The 19518-nt window shown below is 37.6% G+C and overlaps 1 non-coding gene across 1 annotated transcript; it reads left to right on the top strand.

The window, feature by feature from the left end:
• The first annotated feature begins 10425 nt into the window (after window positions 1-10425).
• On the top strand, window positions 10426-10589 carry LOC133050229 (U1 spliceosomal RNA). The gene has a single exon (XR_009691552.1). It is a non-coding gene; the product is annotated as a U1 spliceosomal RNA (small nuclear RNA).
• Window positions 10590-19518: the final 8929 nt, after the last annotated feature.

The following is a 19518-nucleotide window of genomic DNA, read 5'->3' as shown; positions in this document are numbered from 1 at the left end:
TTGGTGGGCTACGGTCCATAGGGTCGAAAAGAGTCATACATGACTTAGCATCTAAACAACAGCAAGAATTTCCTTCCCAAATCCATGAGAGAAGACATTACTGTCTATTTCTGAAGTTCAGCTCAATCAGAAGTCAAGCCCCATTGACTCTGGAAAGAAGAATCCCACGACTTCTTTTAGGGCATTTACTACTTTTTATCTTCCCCTGCTCATTGCTTCCATTGCTCACTCCTCGGTCCTATGGGTGGGTTTGTGGCTTTTGCCCCCACCGTTCTATTAAAAGTGCACCTATTTTAGAGGAAGTAAACTATGAAGGGTTCTTTGGACAGTTAAAAGTGAAGTGATGCATTTAGAAAGGGAGAGAATTTTTAAAACACAGAGCAACGATCAATGCTATTTTAAATTGCACTATTTACAGTTAAGAGCATCGGGTCTAAATGAGAAGTAGAATAATTCTGATTGTTACTGCTGTATATACTTCTGAAAAAGATATTTATTCTTCTTTTCTTCATGTCTGTATTCTCAGTTACCACCTGCTGCTTGTATAGAATTTACTCCCTTTCTACCAAGCTGCTGGGTTTCTCAGGGAGTGGGGAGCTTCTGCACCTCGCGTGTGACTGCTTCCCTCAGTTTGGTAAAGAGATCAGTCACCAAGTCACCCTTTGCTCTCCAGTGATAGTTGCCACCTCTCGTTTTCACAAGAAATGATAAAGCAAATGAGTCAGCCCCAGGGACCCTTCAAGAATGGCACGCGATGCTCAGGCTAGCTTCAGCTTTAGCTAGAGCTGAAAAGGTTTCAAAAAAAATAAAATAAAATAAAACCTTTCAGAAGCCCTTCTTTCAGACATACAGGCAGGCATCTGGCTTCCTTGATCTCTCTCTCTTTGCCTTGTATCTGTCTGTCTGGATTTCACTTAACTTAAAAAAAAAGCAAAACACAAAGATATGATTTTTAGTTTGAACAAAAAAGCAGTGATATAGTAGCCTGTGATCTTCCTCTTTAAGGTAAGATTCTGCATAATTATGTATAAAGAGAAGGTATTTGGAATGGTAGAAGAGGGCAGGCATGTTTATTCTCCTGATTTTCATTTTCTAATCAACAAGTGTAATTCTAGAAAGATCTTTTTTGTTTATGCTGCATTGTTGGTTTCCTTTTCTTCTTGAGATAAATTTTGTTTCAATGACTTTTTCTTCACCAGTGTCATGTTTTATCCTCTGTTGTTTTTCTAACTATGTTTTTAAAAAAAATCATAATTTTTTGTCTGAAATACTAGGAATGGTGTGTGCATTAAAATAATTGTCAAATAATAGGTGAAAGACAAAATATGCAGCTGAGACATTCTAAATGAAACTCATATCTAAACTACTTTTTGAACAGCTTTGTACATGATCACTTGTATGAAAAGGAGGTGTTAATTTGTGTGGTGAAAGGGAGAAGGATTTTAGTTCCTTTGAAATGTCATTACTGTTTATGTATACTCTAGAAAGAAAACAAACCAATAACATTTTGAAATTATTTAGTCACTTATCATAGTATCCCACAAGCATTCCTTCTTGCTTGCAGGAGTTCAGGGTCTTGTCATCAGACTGCGTAAAGTGAAGCTGTGGGGACAAGAACTTTGGGCAACAGGACAGTGGATAAAGTTGGTGGAAAAGGAAGCTTTGATAGTAGAGATACTGGTTTAGCCCAGCACAGAGCATAGAAAAAGCCAACTATATATTTTTCCAAAGCATTTGCCTTTAAAAAAAAAATGGAATTTTAGGTAAACAAGTGGGACTTCAGTTTGAGTGTTTATTTTTGTCTATTTATACATTCTGTGTAATAACTCAGATCAAAGGGTTTGTATTAGGTGCATTATACTTATGTAATTAAAGAAATCAAGATCCACAATAAAAATCTTATTAAGTTATGGCAAATCTATGATCCACCCATCTGATTCAGACTGATTCAGGGTTAACGTGTGCAATGACCTGGTGATCGCCCTCCAGACAACTTCTGAAGTTTAGGAAGAGCCTGTAAACAATGCCAATAACAGTACCTTGCAAATATTTGGCTCGGGAGCACTTAATATTTGCTGAACAAAGGAATGAGCCATGAAGTCCACCAGCACGTAGTTATCTATGTTCCTTTGGAGCTAATCTTAGTTTATGTTACCCATAGTACATTACAAGTTCTTTGTTTTAATTGTCTCCTATTATCTTAAAAATTACCTCTTTTAAACATCAAGAAAGGTTCCCGGCCACCCCCCGCCCCCCCAGCTTTGGTATTCCAGGATTTGATTTGATTGGTCTTGATGCCTGGCATGCTGCAGTCCATGGGATTGCAAAGATCAGGACAGAGACAGCAAAGCCTAAGACCCGAGGAGTGCTATATCCCCCTCGTCGATGGTCCCCCTGCCTCAGCTGGCTCTTTTCAGTCAGAAGTGCAAGAATTCTGCCTTTGTGTATAAACAACGTTCCCCTAAGAAAACACACTGATTATCATGGTGTTTACAGCACGCTCTACCTGAAGGATAAATGTTAATTAGTTGTGACTAGTCCTTAACACCAGGGATGTTACAAGATTAAGAGAAGCAGATGAGAAAGAGAAGCATGATATCTAAGTAAGCTGGCAGAAGGGTAATTACAGGCAGTGAACTATTATTATATGGTAATGGTTTATTGCAGTGGGTCCTAACAAGGCTTTTATAGTACATATTCGTATCATTTTGAAAATTCTGTTTCCTAAGGGAGGACAGAAGCAGAATTTGTTGACAGAGACGCTCAGTACCATATTTTACAATTTCCAGGAGTGAGAAATGGCCCATTAGTCACATCACTTGAGTGTATATGGGAGTGAAGAGTGGAAGGAAGCGCTTTGCTATCCCAGGTTAGATATCGAATAATTTTGCTATTCTTTTGGGTAGAAATACAACTAAGAATTGATCCAACTGGGGTTTTAAAATAAGCATACCAGATAAAGCAGGACACAGTGAAAGATTCTCAGATTAAAGTAGCCCTATGGCAAGACTGTAGAAGTTTGATCCAGTAGAACTCCACCCAGCACTCTGGTGGCCTCCTGAAGCAATGCTGGGCCTTTGTGAGAGAGCTCTAGAGTGAATCCCCCCAGTTTTTTGTTTTTGCTTTTTTTAACTTTTGGCTGTACTGGGTCTTCACCGCTGCAGGCAGGCTTTCTCTGGTTGCAGTGAGCAGGGGCCTCTCTAGCGGCAGAGCATGGACTTCTCGTTGCGTTGGCTTCTCTTATTAAGGAGCATGGCCCCTAGGGTGCATGGGCTCAGTAGTTGTGTCCTGCGGGCTTAGTTGCCCTGCGACTTGTGGGATCTTCCCAGAGCAGGGATTGAACCTCTTTCCCCTGCGCTGGCCCTCGAATTCTTAACCCCCGGAAGACCAGGGAAGTCCTCCCCCCACCAGTTTTAAGTCTAGATGTTTGGTCATGGGTTAAGTATTAATATCATCACAGAGTGTATCCAAAGAAAAACCAGTCTTTCATGTATTTATTTACAAAGAATAACAAGTAGCAAACTTTTAGAACTTTTTATTTTTATTTTTTACCAACTCTTTCACCTCTGGTGGAGGAACAATTTCTGGGGTTAAGGAATCGTGTTAGATACTTGTACCAATCCCACACCAAAAAATTTGCATTGCATCACCGACTCGATGAACATGAATTTGAGCAAGTTCCAGGAGTTGGTGATGGACAGGGAAGCCTGGTGTCCATGGGATCGCAAAGAGTGGGACATGACTGAGTGACTGAACTGAACTGAACGGATAAGCTCTGTTGTTATCAATTCCAGGCTACTGCCCTACACCTTGTGATCTTTCTTTATTAAGCCCCTCTTAAATTATCTTAATTTGAGGTTACCATCTTTTCCCTCCTGGAATCCTGAAATATTACCTAAGATCATGAGAGAATATGAGTCATTCTCAGTGTGAGGTCAGAGTTTTGTAAGAGCAATCTGGGAAAGACAGGGAGAGACAGAGAGAGAGAGAGAGAGAGAGAGAGAGAGTTCACTAGTGGATCGCCAACGTGTGATGATCCCTGCTGGCCCAGTGGGACCCACTCCCTGGGAATGGCTTGGTCTGCTGCAGCTGGAAGTCTTACTTTTCTATTTCCAGGAAGGATCATTTAATACTGTAGCACTTTACTTGAGAATCTACCACAAACCTCTCCTTTGATAACATCACCATCTTTTCGGTCAGGGTTCTTTTTCTTCTTAAAAATAGCCTAAGGTGTGAGGTCATTGCATCATTGTAGCACCCACGCCCTGCTCCCTTGTGAGTTTAGAATCAAAGTTATAGGATATTTGTCTGACCTTACTAGTTATCTATTTTATATATAGTAATGTGTACACGTCAATCCCAACTTCCCAGTTTATTCCTTCCCCCTTTCGCCCTCTGGTAACCATACGTTTGATTTTTACATCTGTGACTCTATTTCTATTTTGTAAATACGTTCATTTGTATCATTTTTTTAGATTTGACTTTTTGGATTCCATTTTTAGATATCCATGTAAGTGATAGCATATGTTATCTGTTGTACGGCATAGGGAACTCCACCCGGCACTCTGTAATGACCTATATAGGAAAAGAATCTTAAAAAGATTCACGTATGTCTATGTATAACTGATTCACTTAGCTGTTCAGCAGAAACTAATACAACATTGTAAGTCAGCTATATGTGTGTACGTACTTAGTCGCCCAGTTGTGTCCGACTCTTCACAACCTCACGGGCTATAGCCCGCCAGGCTCCTCTGTCCATGGGATTCTCCAGGAAAAATCCTGGACTGGGTAGCCATTCCTTTCTCCAGAGGCTCTTCCCAACCCAAAGGTCGAACCCAGGTCTCCTGCATTGCAGACTGACCCTACAGTCTGAGCCACCAGGGAAGCCAAATCAACTATTTGTCTACAAAGATTCAAACAAACAAACAAAACAAAAGAAAGCCAAAGGGTTTTCAAGTTGTCAGAGCTGTTTGAAGCCATGTGGTACCACTTCCTCCTTTGGCACTTAAGAATCTGAGGTTTCTGTAGCCAAGGCGGAAGGGGCTCCTGCAAAGCCCCACCACAGCTTGTGGTTATCCCAGTCTTAGAGACCTGCAGCCCTGTTTTCCCTGGTCTGATTTCTCTGTCCAGAGACTTTGGGCTTAACAGGTGATGCTATTCAGATTAGAGGTCTGAGAGACAAAGGCCTCCGTGGGGAGTTTTGCAGAACAAATAGGGAGAAGAGAAAATTACAAAACAGGGAAACTGTTTTTAACTCCTGGGAGAATTTTCTGAGGTATGCTTTGAGGACTGTGCTTTTCCAGGAATCCTACCACAATCCAGCCAACAAGACTTCTTGCCAATTTTTCCAATAGAGTGGATGTTTTCGGCAAATAGTCAGGGCTGTGCATGAGGCAGGGAGCTTAAGAAAGCTGTTCACTTCCTCCTTGCTTTGCTTTAGGCACGCCCAGTAAATGAGGGCTCCAGGGGAACTCAGAGGCCGTGTGTGCAAGGCTGAGCTGGAATTAAGCTCTGACCTGTTAGTTATTGGAAATGTTCCTCTGAGTGGAGCCAATGAATGTTCAAGAACTGTTATCAATCCTCGGATCCCAGGATTATTCATTATAATTAAAATTTATTCTTAATGTAATATACCTCGTCTCTAACACTAATATTTTACTTTTAAATATGGCAGTCTGGGGACTTCCCTGGTGGTCCAGTGGTTAAGACTCTATGCTTCCACTGCATGGGGCACAGGTTTGATCCCTGGTTGGGAAGTAATACCCTATCTGCCCCCAAACAAATAAAGAGTGAAGAGTATTTTTTTTTTTTTAATCTAGCAATCTCAGAGGCAGAATATGCTTGTGACCTCCTTCAGTAAAAGAGATGCTTTCTTAACCATTTGAATAAAAATTGGAAATACTGAAATGGCATTCTTGTCATTTTATCTCCATTGTATCATCATTTTGTGGGGTTCTTTTGTGTATAAATTTCTACTAACCTCAAAGGGCAGAACCTGAGATTTGACGAGCTATTAAAAGTTGGCAGAAAAAAAGTATAGAACAGCTACTTTTAGTAATTTGGATGTTTGGAAGGACATACTTTCATACACTGTATTGGTTTCCTAGGGCTAGCATGACAAAGTACTGCAAGCTGGGTGGCTTAGAGAAACAGAAATTTATGGTCTCATAGATGTGGAGACCTGAAGTTTGAAAGCAAGGGGTCAGCAGGGCCATGGTCCTTCCGAAGGGTCTAGGAAAGTGTCTGTTTGGGGTTTCTCTCCTGGCTTCTGGCATTCCTTGGCTTGTAGATGACCATTTTCTCCCTGTGTCACTTCACATCATATTCCATCTGCATGCTCATCACTTCAGTTGTGTCCGACCCTGTGTCCTCATGGACTGTAGCCTGCCAGGTTCCTCTGTGCATGGGATTCTTTAGGCAAGAAGACTGGAGTGGGTTGCCATGCCCTCCTCCAGGGGATCTTCCCGAACCAGGGCTCAAACCTGCATCTCCTGCATCTTCTGCATTGTAGGCAGATCCTTTCCTTCTGTGCCGCTGGGGAAGCCCTCTGGGTCAGCCCTCTGGGTCCTGTGTCCAAATTTCCCCCTTTTATACCAACATCAGTCATACTGGAATAAAGCCCACCCAGTTACCCTATTTTAATTTGATTATAAAGACCTTGTCTTCAAATAAGGTCACATTCTAAGGGACTGGGGGTTAAGACTTCAACACATCTTTTTTGAGGCAGACACAACTCACACCATGACAATATAGTCTGTTGAAATTGAATGGAATTGCTTCTCAAGATTGCTGAACTACTCAGACCCAAATGTTCTGATTGGGACTTTTCACCAGCTCATCCAGAGCCCACCTTTCCTTGGTGCGCTGCTTACGGCAAGTTAGGATACAACTCTGTGTTTAAAATTAGTGATCTTGAGGCACATGCTGGTGGGGCTTGCTGTTTTTCTTTCTGCCCTTTCTGAATTGCATGTGCAAGTGAGACGTTGCTTAAAAATGAATGACAGTGGAATGCTTGTCTTGTACTCCAAGTCATAAAATTGTGGCTTCAGGCAGAGCTAGAAAAGTTGAAAAATCACAAAAATGCACTTTTCTGGAAATTTGGTTAGAAGATAGACAATGTTGTGCTTTGTAATTATTATATTCTTATCCAAAGTTGCTAATAATATTTGTTTCTTTTGGATTAAGCACCCTCCTTTCTTTGAAGGAGAATGGGGCTTTCCTGGTGACTCAGATGGTAAAGTATCTGCCTGCGATGTGGGAGACCTGGGTTTGATCCCTGAGTAGAGAAGATTCCCCCGAAGAAAGGAATGGTTACCCACTCCCGTATTCTTGCCTGGAGAAACCCATGGTCAGAAGAGCCTGGTGGGCTACAGTCCATGGGGTCACAAAGAGTTGGACATGACTAAATGACTAACACTTTACCTCACTTTCTTTAAAAATAAAAGATACAAAATAATTCCTAATTACATATCTTCTAACTATGTGAAAATGTCTACATTTCAAAATTACATGGCTAAAATATTGGGTTGACCAAAAAGTTTGATTTCAGTTTTTTGTAAGATGTTATGGAAAGACCAAGATGAAAGTTGTGGTCAACTCAATACAAGAGGATACGAAAACGATCGTATTATTTAAGGACTCCACAGGCATTTTGATTCACTTAGCCACATTGAAATGAATGGAAACATTTACTTTTTCAGACCAGTAAAATCAGAAACACATGGATTTGCAAAATGACATGTTTCAATGTAATCAAAACTCAGTTTGCCATTTTTAAATTGTCACCTAGGCAACCCCAGGACTACTGCTTATACTCCTGCTGATGCTGATACTACTATTAATAACAGCTGATGTTTGTCGAGCACACACTCCGTGTCAGGCACTGTTCCAAGTGCGTTGCCCTTTGGAGGCCAGTCTGTGCAGGGCCAAAGATGTATGGGGACAAATCTGTATCTGGTGTGGACAAGTCTATATCTCCCACCTGATGGACTAGGGGACCTGGACATCCTGAGGGAATGAGGAGTATCACTCAAGTCTTGAGTATTGATGCTGGAGAGGTTCCCCTATGAAGAAACCTTTAAAGAACTCAGATATTGGCCCATATGAGTCACCTTCACCATCCCCCATGCCCAAAGGACATATAGTCATTCAGCAAAGTAAGAACTATAACTCCCCTTACCTTTTCTCCTTGCTTTTACTTACCATTCCTCGAAAAAAAATCAAGATCTTCAGTTAAATTTGAATTTCAGGTATACAATGAACACTTTTTATTATAAATATAAGTATATCCCATGCAATATTTGGGGCATGTTTATATTAAAAAAATATATGCCATTCATCTGAATTTCAAATATTACTAGGCATCTCATATTTTTATATATTAAATCTGGCAACTTACCCCACCCCAGCTTTCCCTAAAGAACTGGTTATTAGGTGAATGGTGAGAAGAAAAGAACAAAGTTATTTTGTTTCTGAATTAATGTTGTGATTTGAGATTTAAAAGTCTTCCCCTCAAAATATGTAGAAAAGTCAATAAATCTCCCAAGGTCTTCAGGCAAGGGACAATTACTGTAATGAATACATTCCAAAAAGATTAGATAAGAATAAAAAATAAAAGTTATATTTTGAGTACACCACAAATCTTCTTTGTGAGATGATTCAGGTCTATTTTACTAGACTTTATTGAGCTGTTTCTCTCCAGGACCATAATAACTATTAACTTCTCTTACAGTTCATGTTCTTTGGAACACATTTTGGGAAATTCTGTTTTGTTTTATAACTTTGTGATATGTTTAACTAAAGTGCTGTACTGAAGAATTCTCACAAAACTGCTGGAGGACCTTTGAGGTTTGAAATAAAACTCAACTCAAATGGGTTTAAACAACAAGAGAAAACAGCAAACAGGTTAAAGTTCAGATGACTGAAAAGTCCAGATGTAGAGAGGACCTAAGGTTCATTGATCTAGCAGCTCAGCCATGCCAGTAAAAACTCAGTTTTAACATTTTGTTTTGTGTTGCTTTGTTTTTCTGTCTTCTCTCTTAACTGTTAACCACATTAATTTTATTCTGACTGGCCCCCTTGCTGTTGATAAGGTGGTTGTAAGTTTTCATACAGGCCAGCTGGGGAGATAGCAATGCTGACCCGGCACTCTGAATAGCCCAGTTGACTGGTCACATGCTCCCCTGTGGTGACTGTGGCCGAGGTGTGGAAGGAACTGGGGAGCTGAAGTCTAGTAAGGCTTCTCTATGGGCCTGAGAGTGGGTTCAACTGTTACCAAAACACAGGAGCTGGGGGGGAAGGCGTGGACGACTGCCTGAGGGTGGGCGTAAAGCATCTGAATGGATGTTGGCTCCATTGGCAGGTGTCCGATGCAGCTGGGAATTTTAAGTTTCGGTCACTGACTGCAGGCAGGGGGGATGCTCACGGTTGTTTAAACAGCTTGCAGCTTCATGGGCACCACTTCAGGAGGAGCCTGTCTCCCAAGAGCCTCCTGCTTACAAAGGGTTAACCCTTTAGTTGGTTGATGTTGAAGGGCCCAGGAGCTCCTAGGAAAGATGACAGAAGCCATGAGAGGTGAGCACTTAGGGTACTCAGGGGTGGCTACTTACCGCCAGCAACAGAAATGTATCACTACCTTAACAACGTTTATAATAGTACCCATGTGTATCAGCTTAATGATTTTTTTAAAAAAACGCAAAGGACTTTTGCCTCTGAATAAGACTCTACACTTAGTTTCTTCATTTGAAAAATGAGTGGGTTGAGGTAGATGACTTTACAAGTCCTTTGACAGAAATGTTTGTGTTGTATTCTATAAAAATTGCATCAATAAGCCTTTAACTCTGTCATGCACAGTGATATGTCTGTATTAAACAGAATATTATAAACAGTTGTTATACATTTTAAAGTGCAGAGAACCACATTTCCATTTGAAATTTGGCACAATAAATTGAACTGAATTTGGATCTGAATTTAACTAGATTTTGACATTGAAGATTTCAAATACATTATTTCTAAAGGCCATGAGGATTTTCTCATTGTGTCTCACTCTGTATTTTATAGTAAAGCGAGGGGGAAAAACAATCATTTACCATATTAAAAACTCATGTTTTTTAACATGTTAAGACTTCTTGAGGAAAACATAGGCAGATTTATGTCTTTGACATAAATCACAGCAATATGTTTTTTTGGATTCTTCTCCTAAAGCAAAGGAAATAAAAGCAAAATAAACAAATAGGACCTAATTAAGATTCAAAGTTTTTGCACAGCAAAGGAGACCATTAACAAAACAAAAAGACAATCTACTTAATAGGAGGGGATATGGAAGAAAATCTTTGCAAATGATATGACCAATAAGGGGTTAATATTAAACATATATAAATAGCTCATACAAAAAGAAAAAAAAAAAAAAAACAGTTGAAAAATGGGATACTTACCTGGCAGGGGAGATACCATGATCACGAAGGTGATTTGCCCCAGGTGAGACTTACCCATTGCACTCTGGATGTTCTGACCCCTCTGATTTCTCCAAATGTGGGAAACTTGGCTGCATAACTTGTGGTGGAGGGGGATTGCATTCACGCATTCCCCTGAGCGGAAAAAAATGGGCCAAAGAAGTAGATGTATACTTTTCCAAAGAGGAAATGCAGATTGCCAACAGGCACTTGAAAAGATTGCTAATCATCAGGGAAGTGCAAATCAAAATCACAATCAGCTGTCACTGCACATCTCTCAGAGTGGCTATTAACAAAAAGAAGACAAATGTCAAATGTTGTCAAGATGTGGAGAAAAGGAAACACTTGTACACTGTTGGGGGGAATGTAAATTGGTGTAGCCACTATGGAAACCATAATGGAGGTTTCTCAAAAAGCTAAAAATAGCACTACCATATGACCCAGCAATTCCACTCCTGGGTACATATCTGAAAAACACAGAAACACTAATTTGAAAAGATCATGCAACCCAATGTTCTTAACAGGATTGTTTACAATTGCCAAGGTATGGAAGCAACCTAAATGTCCATCAAGAGATGAATGGGTTAAAGAAGATTCAAATGTATGCAGTCTATGGGGTCGCACAGAGTCAGACATGACTGAAGTGACTTAGCAGCAGCATACACATACATACAATTGAATACACACATACATGTGATAGAATACTATTCAGCCATAGAAAAGAATGAAATTTTGCCATTTGCAGCAATGTGGTTGGACATGGAGGGCATTACACCTAGAGAAATTTGTCAGACAGAGAAAGAAGAATACATCACATATATGGATCTAAAAAATATAACAAACTAGTGAATAAAACAAAAGAAGCAGACTCACCCATAGAAAGAACAAACCAGTGGTTACCAGTGGGGAGAGGGAAAGGGGAGTGGCAACATAGGGTGGGAGAAAAAAAAACAACGTTATTATGGGATTGTATGAAATCATGTGTGTGAAACTTTTTCAAATTGTAAAGCCATCACAGAATTTAAAGCATCTTTGATTCAGTTAAAAAAATTAGTGCTGTTTTTACTTTAATGGAAAGTGGAGAGGCACAAAAACAGAAATGGTTAAAGAAAAATTGAAGATGGAAGTCATGCATTCATGTGAAGGTGGTTCAGTGGCTGAAGTAAGCCGATCACGGCAGGCTTATCCAACGGTGGAGGATATGGAGGGGGTAGTGACTCTGAGGTCATTCTCCTCTCCCCCCGGGTCAGTGTCCTCACAGGGTGGAGCTGATGTGCAGTTGGAGAAGGTGAATTTTTCTCCTAGGCTTCACCTGTCTGTTCTAACTCTCCCTGAGAAGCCTCCCCATCACCTTATGTTCTCAGCTGGCTAGTCATCTTAAATATAAAAAACCACAGAGGAGGAACTTTTTCCTAAAATAAATGGAAAATCAGCAACAATTATGATGCTGTCTCCTATCTCCCACTCCCTTACTTGTCCCTCTGACAACCACACCCCCTGCTCCAAAACAGTTGTTTTTTCCCAGAGGGCAACGTTGTAAGCACCACAATTATAGGCAAGCGGGAAGAATAATATATTTCTTATTTTCTCTATACAGAGACATAAATAAAATGTTTGTGATATTTTGATCTTTGATGAAGCATTTTAAACATTTGCAGATCTACATTTGTAGGTTTTTCTGCACTTTAACTCATCAAAAATGTCAAAGCCAAGAAAGGCTTTGACTTTCAAAGAGAGAACTTCTTGCCTGTAGCTAGCACTTTCTTCTATCTTCGGAGCAAAACCATGGCTTCGTAAATCCTAAAGTTCCTCCTTCCCTCTTTATATATAATTTCTGATAGAGTTATAGATATACATGCACAACTGTGTTAATTAACCCAGCTGAAAAACCTTACTTACAGAGACTTCTAAGGAAAGACATCTATGTCTGATCCTCTTCTTGCTTTAAAAATATTTTCTGTTATAGCACTAGCAAGAACTAAATAATAAATGTATTATAATGCTTTGAATAAAAATAGTTCTCAAGCATAGTTGATAAAATTTGTTGCCCAAGAGCTAAAATAAATTTATTAGCTGTGAATGAGGACACTGGTTTTTTGCGTCTGCCTGTTTAGGTGTATGTATACATTATGACTAATATACAATGTTACATGAAGTTTATATATACTTCAACAACTTGATACATTTTAAGTCCTCACCATTAAATTACTAAAAATTAAAATTTGTTAAAATATATGTTTTTATGTTCATGAGTGTAGGGTCAATAAATAATATAAAAACAAAATAGACATTATTTGTGTGACTTATCTCAACAACTCCATGGAAAAGAGTGTTATCCTAATTTAACAGGTAAAAACTTGAGGCAGAGAATGTCAATAGCTTGTCCAAATTCATACCGATGTTACCAGTGGTTTGTTAGGGTTTCTAACTCAAATTTTCTGATTTTATGGTTTCTAACTCAAATTTTCTGATTTTAAAGCCCTTATGTTTCCAACTATATTACACTACATTTTTGTAGTTATGTCATTATTTTGAGGCATTCTTCATTTGAATTTTCCAGGGAAGTGGGAGAAAGGTACAAGAAAACTCCAATAATAGCTACAATATTACTTATCATTATAGAACCAAGAATTATTACCTATTACTTAAGGTGTGACTGAGGACTTTCCTTAAGCCAGATAATCAAGATACTTCTCAGAGGCACACTTTTATAATTCTCTGCTTTACATATGATTTTATATATGAAGTATGAAAATACATAAAATGCTTGGTATTCCATTGTATAGCATGCTCTATTTTGACATGTTGGAAAGGAAAGCACTTCCCCAAAGAATTCTTGAACCTTCAGAAAATTTTATTCTCTCAGGAAAAAAAAAATTTTTTTCTTCCTATGTTAGCTCTAGTTTGCAGAGAAGCAGACCTCAAGACAAGAATAGGCAAGAGATTTATTGGAAATGGAGCTAGAGAAGATAGGGAGAGACCTCTGGACTGAGATGGAGGGTCTGACTGCTATGAGAAAAGGGGAAGGGAGGAAGGTGGACTGGATTAAATTAAGTGTGTAAATTCATGTGAAGCACTTTATAGATCGTTGGTACCAAATGAGAGTTGTAGATACTTACTATGTGTCAACTTCCCTGTGCATTTTTCTTGGTAACAGAGCTGTACTGTTACAATGGAAAATTGATGTTAGGCCAGTGGTTCTTCCTTGAGAGCTTAGTAAACAATATTCAGACATCAACGATGCTACAATACTTTGTAGGTAAATCCAAGTGAAGTAGAAAAATGCTAAAAGCCACCATTCATTCTTGTATGACTGCTCAAATAAAAAGTTCATTACTTGTATTTCAGAAAGTTTTCACTTGGAAATATCTGCACTATTTCCAGAAATATCATATTATTTGCAAATGTTCTGAAAGAGAGCATTTGAAATTAATTGGTAAGACCTATAGTCAACTATCATTCTATTGAACCAGTTCTAATTTACACTTAATCAAAAAGTTAAAATACTTAAAAAATAATGTAAAAACTGCACCTACGTACTCAAACTAGGCTGACATTTAACTTAATGGGCAAGTCAATTTAGAAAAGGAAATTGGAGTCTTTGACCCAAATAATTACTTGCTGCATTTGATATGAGAACAAATATGACTTGGCTGAGCTTTAATTTGGTAAGACTTTGTCCAAAGTTAAATCGTCCCAAAGTTATGGATATGGAATTTAAAATTGAACATGACATTTAAAAACTCCCTATTTTTGACTTTAGAGGAAGATGCAAAGTTGTACTGAAATATTAATGTGTATTTTATGCCACATGTGACATTTTATTCCAGCATCTTTTATATTAAAGTTTAAAAAAGAAAATACATATTCATTATAGGAAATGTAGAATATTCATAAAATGTAAAGAAAAATAAATTAAAATTAAAAATGAATCTGTCCTTGGTTCTACTATATAAAAAAAACCATTATTAACATTTTAATATATTCCCTAAATAAAGCAAGCTGAAGTAATTATTCTTTGCTGTTAAAAATAAATAGCAGGTTTAATACTTGAGTACCATGCTCTCTTATGCTTACAAATTATATTTTCTTTTTCCTTAATTGTGGGCCAGTAATTATTAACCTTATTATCATTTTACTTTGTAACATTCTTAATTCCCCTTCCTAAAAATGCTGCATGGTAAATATTATTTCTAATTTAATGTAAATTTAAATCAAGTTTTTACCTTATGTTTGGGGTAGTTTATAATGTTTATAAGTTTACAATGTTTACAAGAAGGCTGAGCACTGAAGAATTGATGCTTTCGAATTGTGGTGCTGGAGAAAACGCTTGAGAGTCCCTTGGACAAAGAGATCAAACCAGTCAATCCTAAAGGAAACCAGCCCTGAATATTCATTGAAAGGATTGATGCTGAAGCTAAAGCTCTAATTCTTTGGCCTCCTGTTGTGAAGAGCTGACTCAATGGAAAAGATCCTGATGCTGGGAAAGATTGAGGGCAGGAGAAGGGGGTGACAGAAGATGAGATGGTTGGATGACATCACCTATTCAATGGACATGAGTTTGAACAAATTCTGGGAGATAGTGAAGGACCAAGAAGACTGGCGTGCTACAGTTCATGGGGTTGCAAAGAGTCAGACATGACTTAGCGACTGAAGAGCAACAATAATGTTCCTAATCTGAGAAACTTCCATGTTTCTCAAAACTACGTTGGAGAGTCCCTACTGAGATCAGGAAGCCATTTATACAAATGTGCCTTCTGAAAAGTGTAAGCAAAGTTCCTGAAAGACAGGAGCACTGGCTCCTGAATGTCTTCTGCACACGGATCAGGGCAGCTTCTGGGCACAGTGAATAGCACTAATAAGAAAGACGGTGAAACGTCCATTTCTGGACCAGTTTAGGCTGCTATTGCCCGCACTGTCTATAGCGTGAGCTTTGGCATTAGATTTATTTTTTCTTCTTGCTATGGGTATATTCTCAGAAATCTGGGACTAGAAACATTTGAGGGATGAAGAAAATGAGACTATGCTTCTTACTTAGTACGTATTCACTATTTAAATAAGTGTTTTCCTGTGAAAGCCTCTGTCATAATGCTACTATCCTTTGGTGTGGGGTTGGGTGAGAGGGGGAGTAAAATAGATAATTGTCCATTTCTTACATGCAGCATGTATCTGTTTTTCTTTTTTTTTTTCTTTCTTTTTTTAAAATTATTTATTTATTTATTTTTCTAGTGGGTTTTGTCATACATCGATATGAATCAGCCGTATCTGTTTTTCTAGATAAGAATTTTTAGTGACTGTTGGATGGAAGATGCTGTTTCTGAAAGGTCATAATTAAGAGATCATGGGAAACATGTTACAAGAAAATGTTTTTCTTTTGAAAAAAAAATATTTTCAGTAAAATGGACTTCCTTCTCCCTCAGGCAATGTTAGTCAAGAACAGGCAAAGGGTTTGGTGATTTGAGAGATTTGCATTGGAAAAAATAATAAACAAGTGAAGGTTGTTAACAGAGTCTATTAAAGAGTAAGGGGATCAGAGGAAAAAAATATGGTGTCATGGAAAAAGCATGAGCTTTGGAATTGCATAGGTTTCAGTTTGACTGAAATCAGGTTTCATTTTTCATTCAGCTCATTAAGAATTATGTGAAACTTGATTTCTTTGAATTCTGTTTTCTTCACCTGTAATCTAAGATGGAGTTATTTCTCAACTATTATTTATCAAGCTCTTAATATGTACCAGTCTCTTTTGCAAACAGTGCTGCAATAAAAATGCATGAATGTATATCTTTGCATGTTGCCATAATTATGTTGTGTGGTAAAATCCTAGAAGTGGAATTCCTTTTCATAGATTTTATGAATATCCTATAGAAAGCTTAATCAAGTTATACTCAATCAATAATCCAAGAAGTCTTGCCCACACTCCACACCTCTAATTCTGGTAAGCCTCAGTATTTAATGTTTAAATATTTGCTAACTTAATAGGTAAAATTAGATTTTTTATTTTAATTTGATAATCTTTGATTATCATGCTAAATATTTTCATAAGTTTACTGGCAGTATTTTGAGTTATATAAGTGAAACTACTGTAATTTAAAATCCTAAAGTCTGTGTAAGTTATGCAATTTTGCACTGACTTCATTTTTCAATTCTTTATTAATTTTAAACTATTTTTTTATTAATGCATACAAGTCAGATATGCATTGCATGAACATCTTTTTCACTAGAAATAGAGTTGCCATTTCCATCTACCTTCAGCTCCTCTAAACCTGTTTTTTTTTTTTTTGCTTTAAACATGAAACCACGGGGGAAGTTTCGTTTCTCATTTACCACTTCTCCACCTGAGTTGTTGGTTTTGTTTTTGGTCTAAACAGAGGGTAAGAGAGAGGGCATCTCATTAAATCACAGTCTTTGGGCAAGGTTAGAGTAGATTTATCTACTTTACATATCCTTTTAAATTTGTTTGAAAATAAATTTAAACCAGAGGTGTTCTTATGTTTAAAACAATCTTTTACACCTAAAAATCCTTAAGATCAATCAAAGTATCTTCATTGGGGGATGCCAGTGATGGGGATATACATTGCTTTAAGGAAATATGGATGATATTTAGGAAATAAACATATCAAAATGGCAGTTACCTGAAGAAACTTGTGTATTGACAAATACGGGTTTTCCCCTAAGCATTGGGAAAGATTACTTAAATAAAGTGATTTGACTTGTCATTTTCTCTGCATATATCAAGTTCCTGTTGGGTGATGACACTTCATTCTTTGATTTAAAAAATATCTAGAGGCTTGTGAACTCCATGAGGAAATAGATTTTACCTCTATCTCTTCACATTCTACAGGGTCTAGTAGAGCCACACATATATTAGATGACTGTGAGAATGAGTTACTGGTTCAATTTTAATAGGAAATTTTAATCCATTTATGTTTTTATTGTATTATTACAATACAAATTGTGTTATTACAATATAATATTGTGTTATTGTATTGTATTAGTTGATATGTTTATTTTTACATATGACATTTTCTTTTGTATTTACTGTATTTTTTCTTTGACTTATTTTTCCTTCTCTTGCATTCTATCAAGTACTTTAGACTGAATATTAGCAACAAAAGTCAGTGGGTATTTATCAGCTGTATTTGTACATCATGCGTTTGTGTGTTTGCGTGTGTGTGTGTGTATGAGACAGAGAGAGAGAGAGAGAGAGAGATGGAGATGTGGGGTTGAGGGGAGGGGAGAGAGAGAGAGGTTTTGTGAGTGGATGACTGCAGTACGCCTGCAAAATTATAAGGAACCCATCAGTTAGAATAACAAATTTTTGGCTGTCATAATGCATTGTGTACAACACACACTTTGCATTCACAGTTTGATGTTTGAGATTGACTATTTTCCAAGAAACTCCACTGGTCTAGGCATAGAAGTATAAAAGTAAACCACTGACCTATGATGGGATGAGTAATGACTTAATTAGCAGGTCAGGCTAAACACTTAGAATTGAGATCTCAATTTTGCTTTATTCTCTACACATCATACAGTATCTCTGAAGAAGTTAAACTTTACAAAATTTGTATGGAGCATTTTATATGCTATACTGGAATTTCCAGATTTAAGAATTTGTGAACATTTCACAACAGACAGTTCTTACACACTGTCTATATGGGAAAAAAGCAGAGTTGTCTGCTAAAGACTCTGCCACAGAAACTTTTTTTAAAAAATTAAAAATAGTCTTTACTTACACAATTATTGATAAAAAAATTTTATTTGATCTAAGAACATCACAAGAATATCTATAGCTTCTGCAAATATAGATTATAAAGTATTCTAGCAAAAAGTACCTTTTACATTTCATTTAAACTAATAGTAATAAGGAACTAAAATCTTTCTAATCATAATTTATAGAGGCTGCTGCTGCTGCTGCTAAGTCGCCTCAGTCGTGTCTGACTCTGTGAGACCCCATAGACCGCAGCCCACCAGGCTCCCCTGTCCCTGGGATTCTCCAGGCAAGAATGCTGGAGTGGGTTGCCATTTCCTTCTCCAGTGCATGCATGCATGCTAAGTCGCATCAGTCATGTCCGACTCTGTTGATAGAGGCTAGCAGATAAAAATGCTAAATTTTCCATCAATATTGACAAACATGAAGTACTCATAGAGGAAGCCTAACTCTTGTTAAAATGGGAGTGATAGTAAACTAGCTAATTATTAAATCCTCTTAATTAGAAAAGGAAAAAAATCACTGAATAATGTCAGGTTGATGATATCTTAGGGTTTTGCTGATAACTTAGTTGGTAAAGAACCCTCCTGCAATGAAGGAGACCCTGGTTTGATTCCTGGGTCAGGAAGATCCACTGGAGAAGGGATAGGCTACCCAGTCCAGTATTCTTGGGTTTCTCTTTTGGCTCAGCTGGAAAGAATATGCCTGTGATGATATCTTTACTGGGTCTGCAGAGCATTACAAAAATAATATGAACATTGTATCATATAAATCCTTCAAATGGGCTACTTGCCTGAAACAATGACCATTCAACTTAATTACATGTGTCCAACTCAGAAAAGGTTCCACTGTAATTTTAAAGTGCCATTGGATCTTAGAAATTTGATACTCATATACATAAACCAAGAACTTTTTAGGTTAATAATGCTTGTCAAGTAACAGAATATCTCCTTCCACTTTTAGATTAATAAATGAACATTTTAGGTGAGTTCATATACTATGGTGTTTCAACTTGTCATAGGAACTTTCACTTTGCTAATAGTTTGACACATCAGATATTTAAAGTTTTAATGTTGAAGTTTAATCAATCTGAGGATGAAATTTCCACTTATCGGATACATTTTGGAAATGTAGCTGTTAAGAAACTGACAAATATAAGAGACAAGAGACACTCATCTGCAATGAAAAGTCAAAGTGGAGTAGTTTTTTTCTGTCTGCTGACATGTAAAGTCTAGTCGTAACTGCTTACTCATAGCATCGATAAAAGCAAAGAATGTTGATTCAAAGAAAAGAACAGAAAATAAGAACAGGCATTTGCAAGGGATAATCCAACCTACAAGCTCTGTGGAAAGCAAT

The sequence above is a fragment of the Dama dama genome, chromosome 31, assembly GCF_033118175.1.
Source record: "Dama dama isolate Ldn47 chromosome 31, ASM3311817v1, whole genome shotgun sequence".
NCBI classification, from domain to species: domain Eukaryota; kingdom Metazoa; phylum Chordata; class Mammalia; order Artiodactyla; family Cervidae; genus Dama; species Dama dama.
This window is presented reverse-complemented; position numbering and strand designations above follow the sequence as displayed.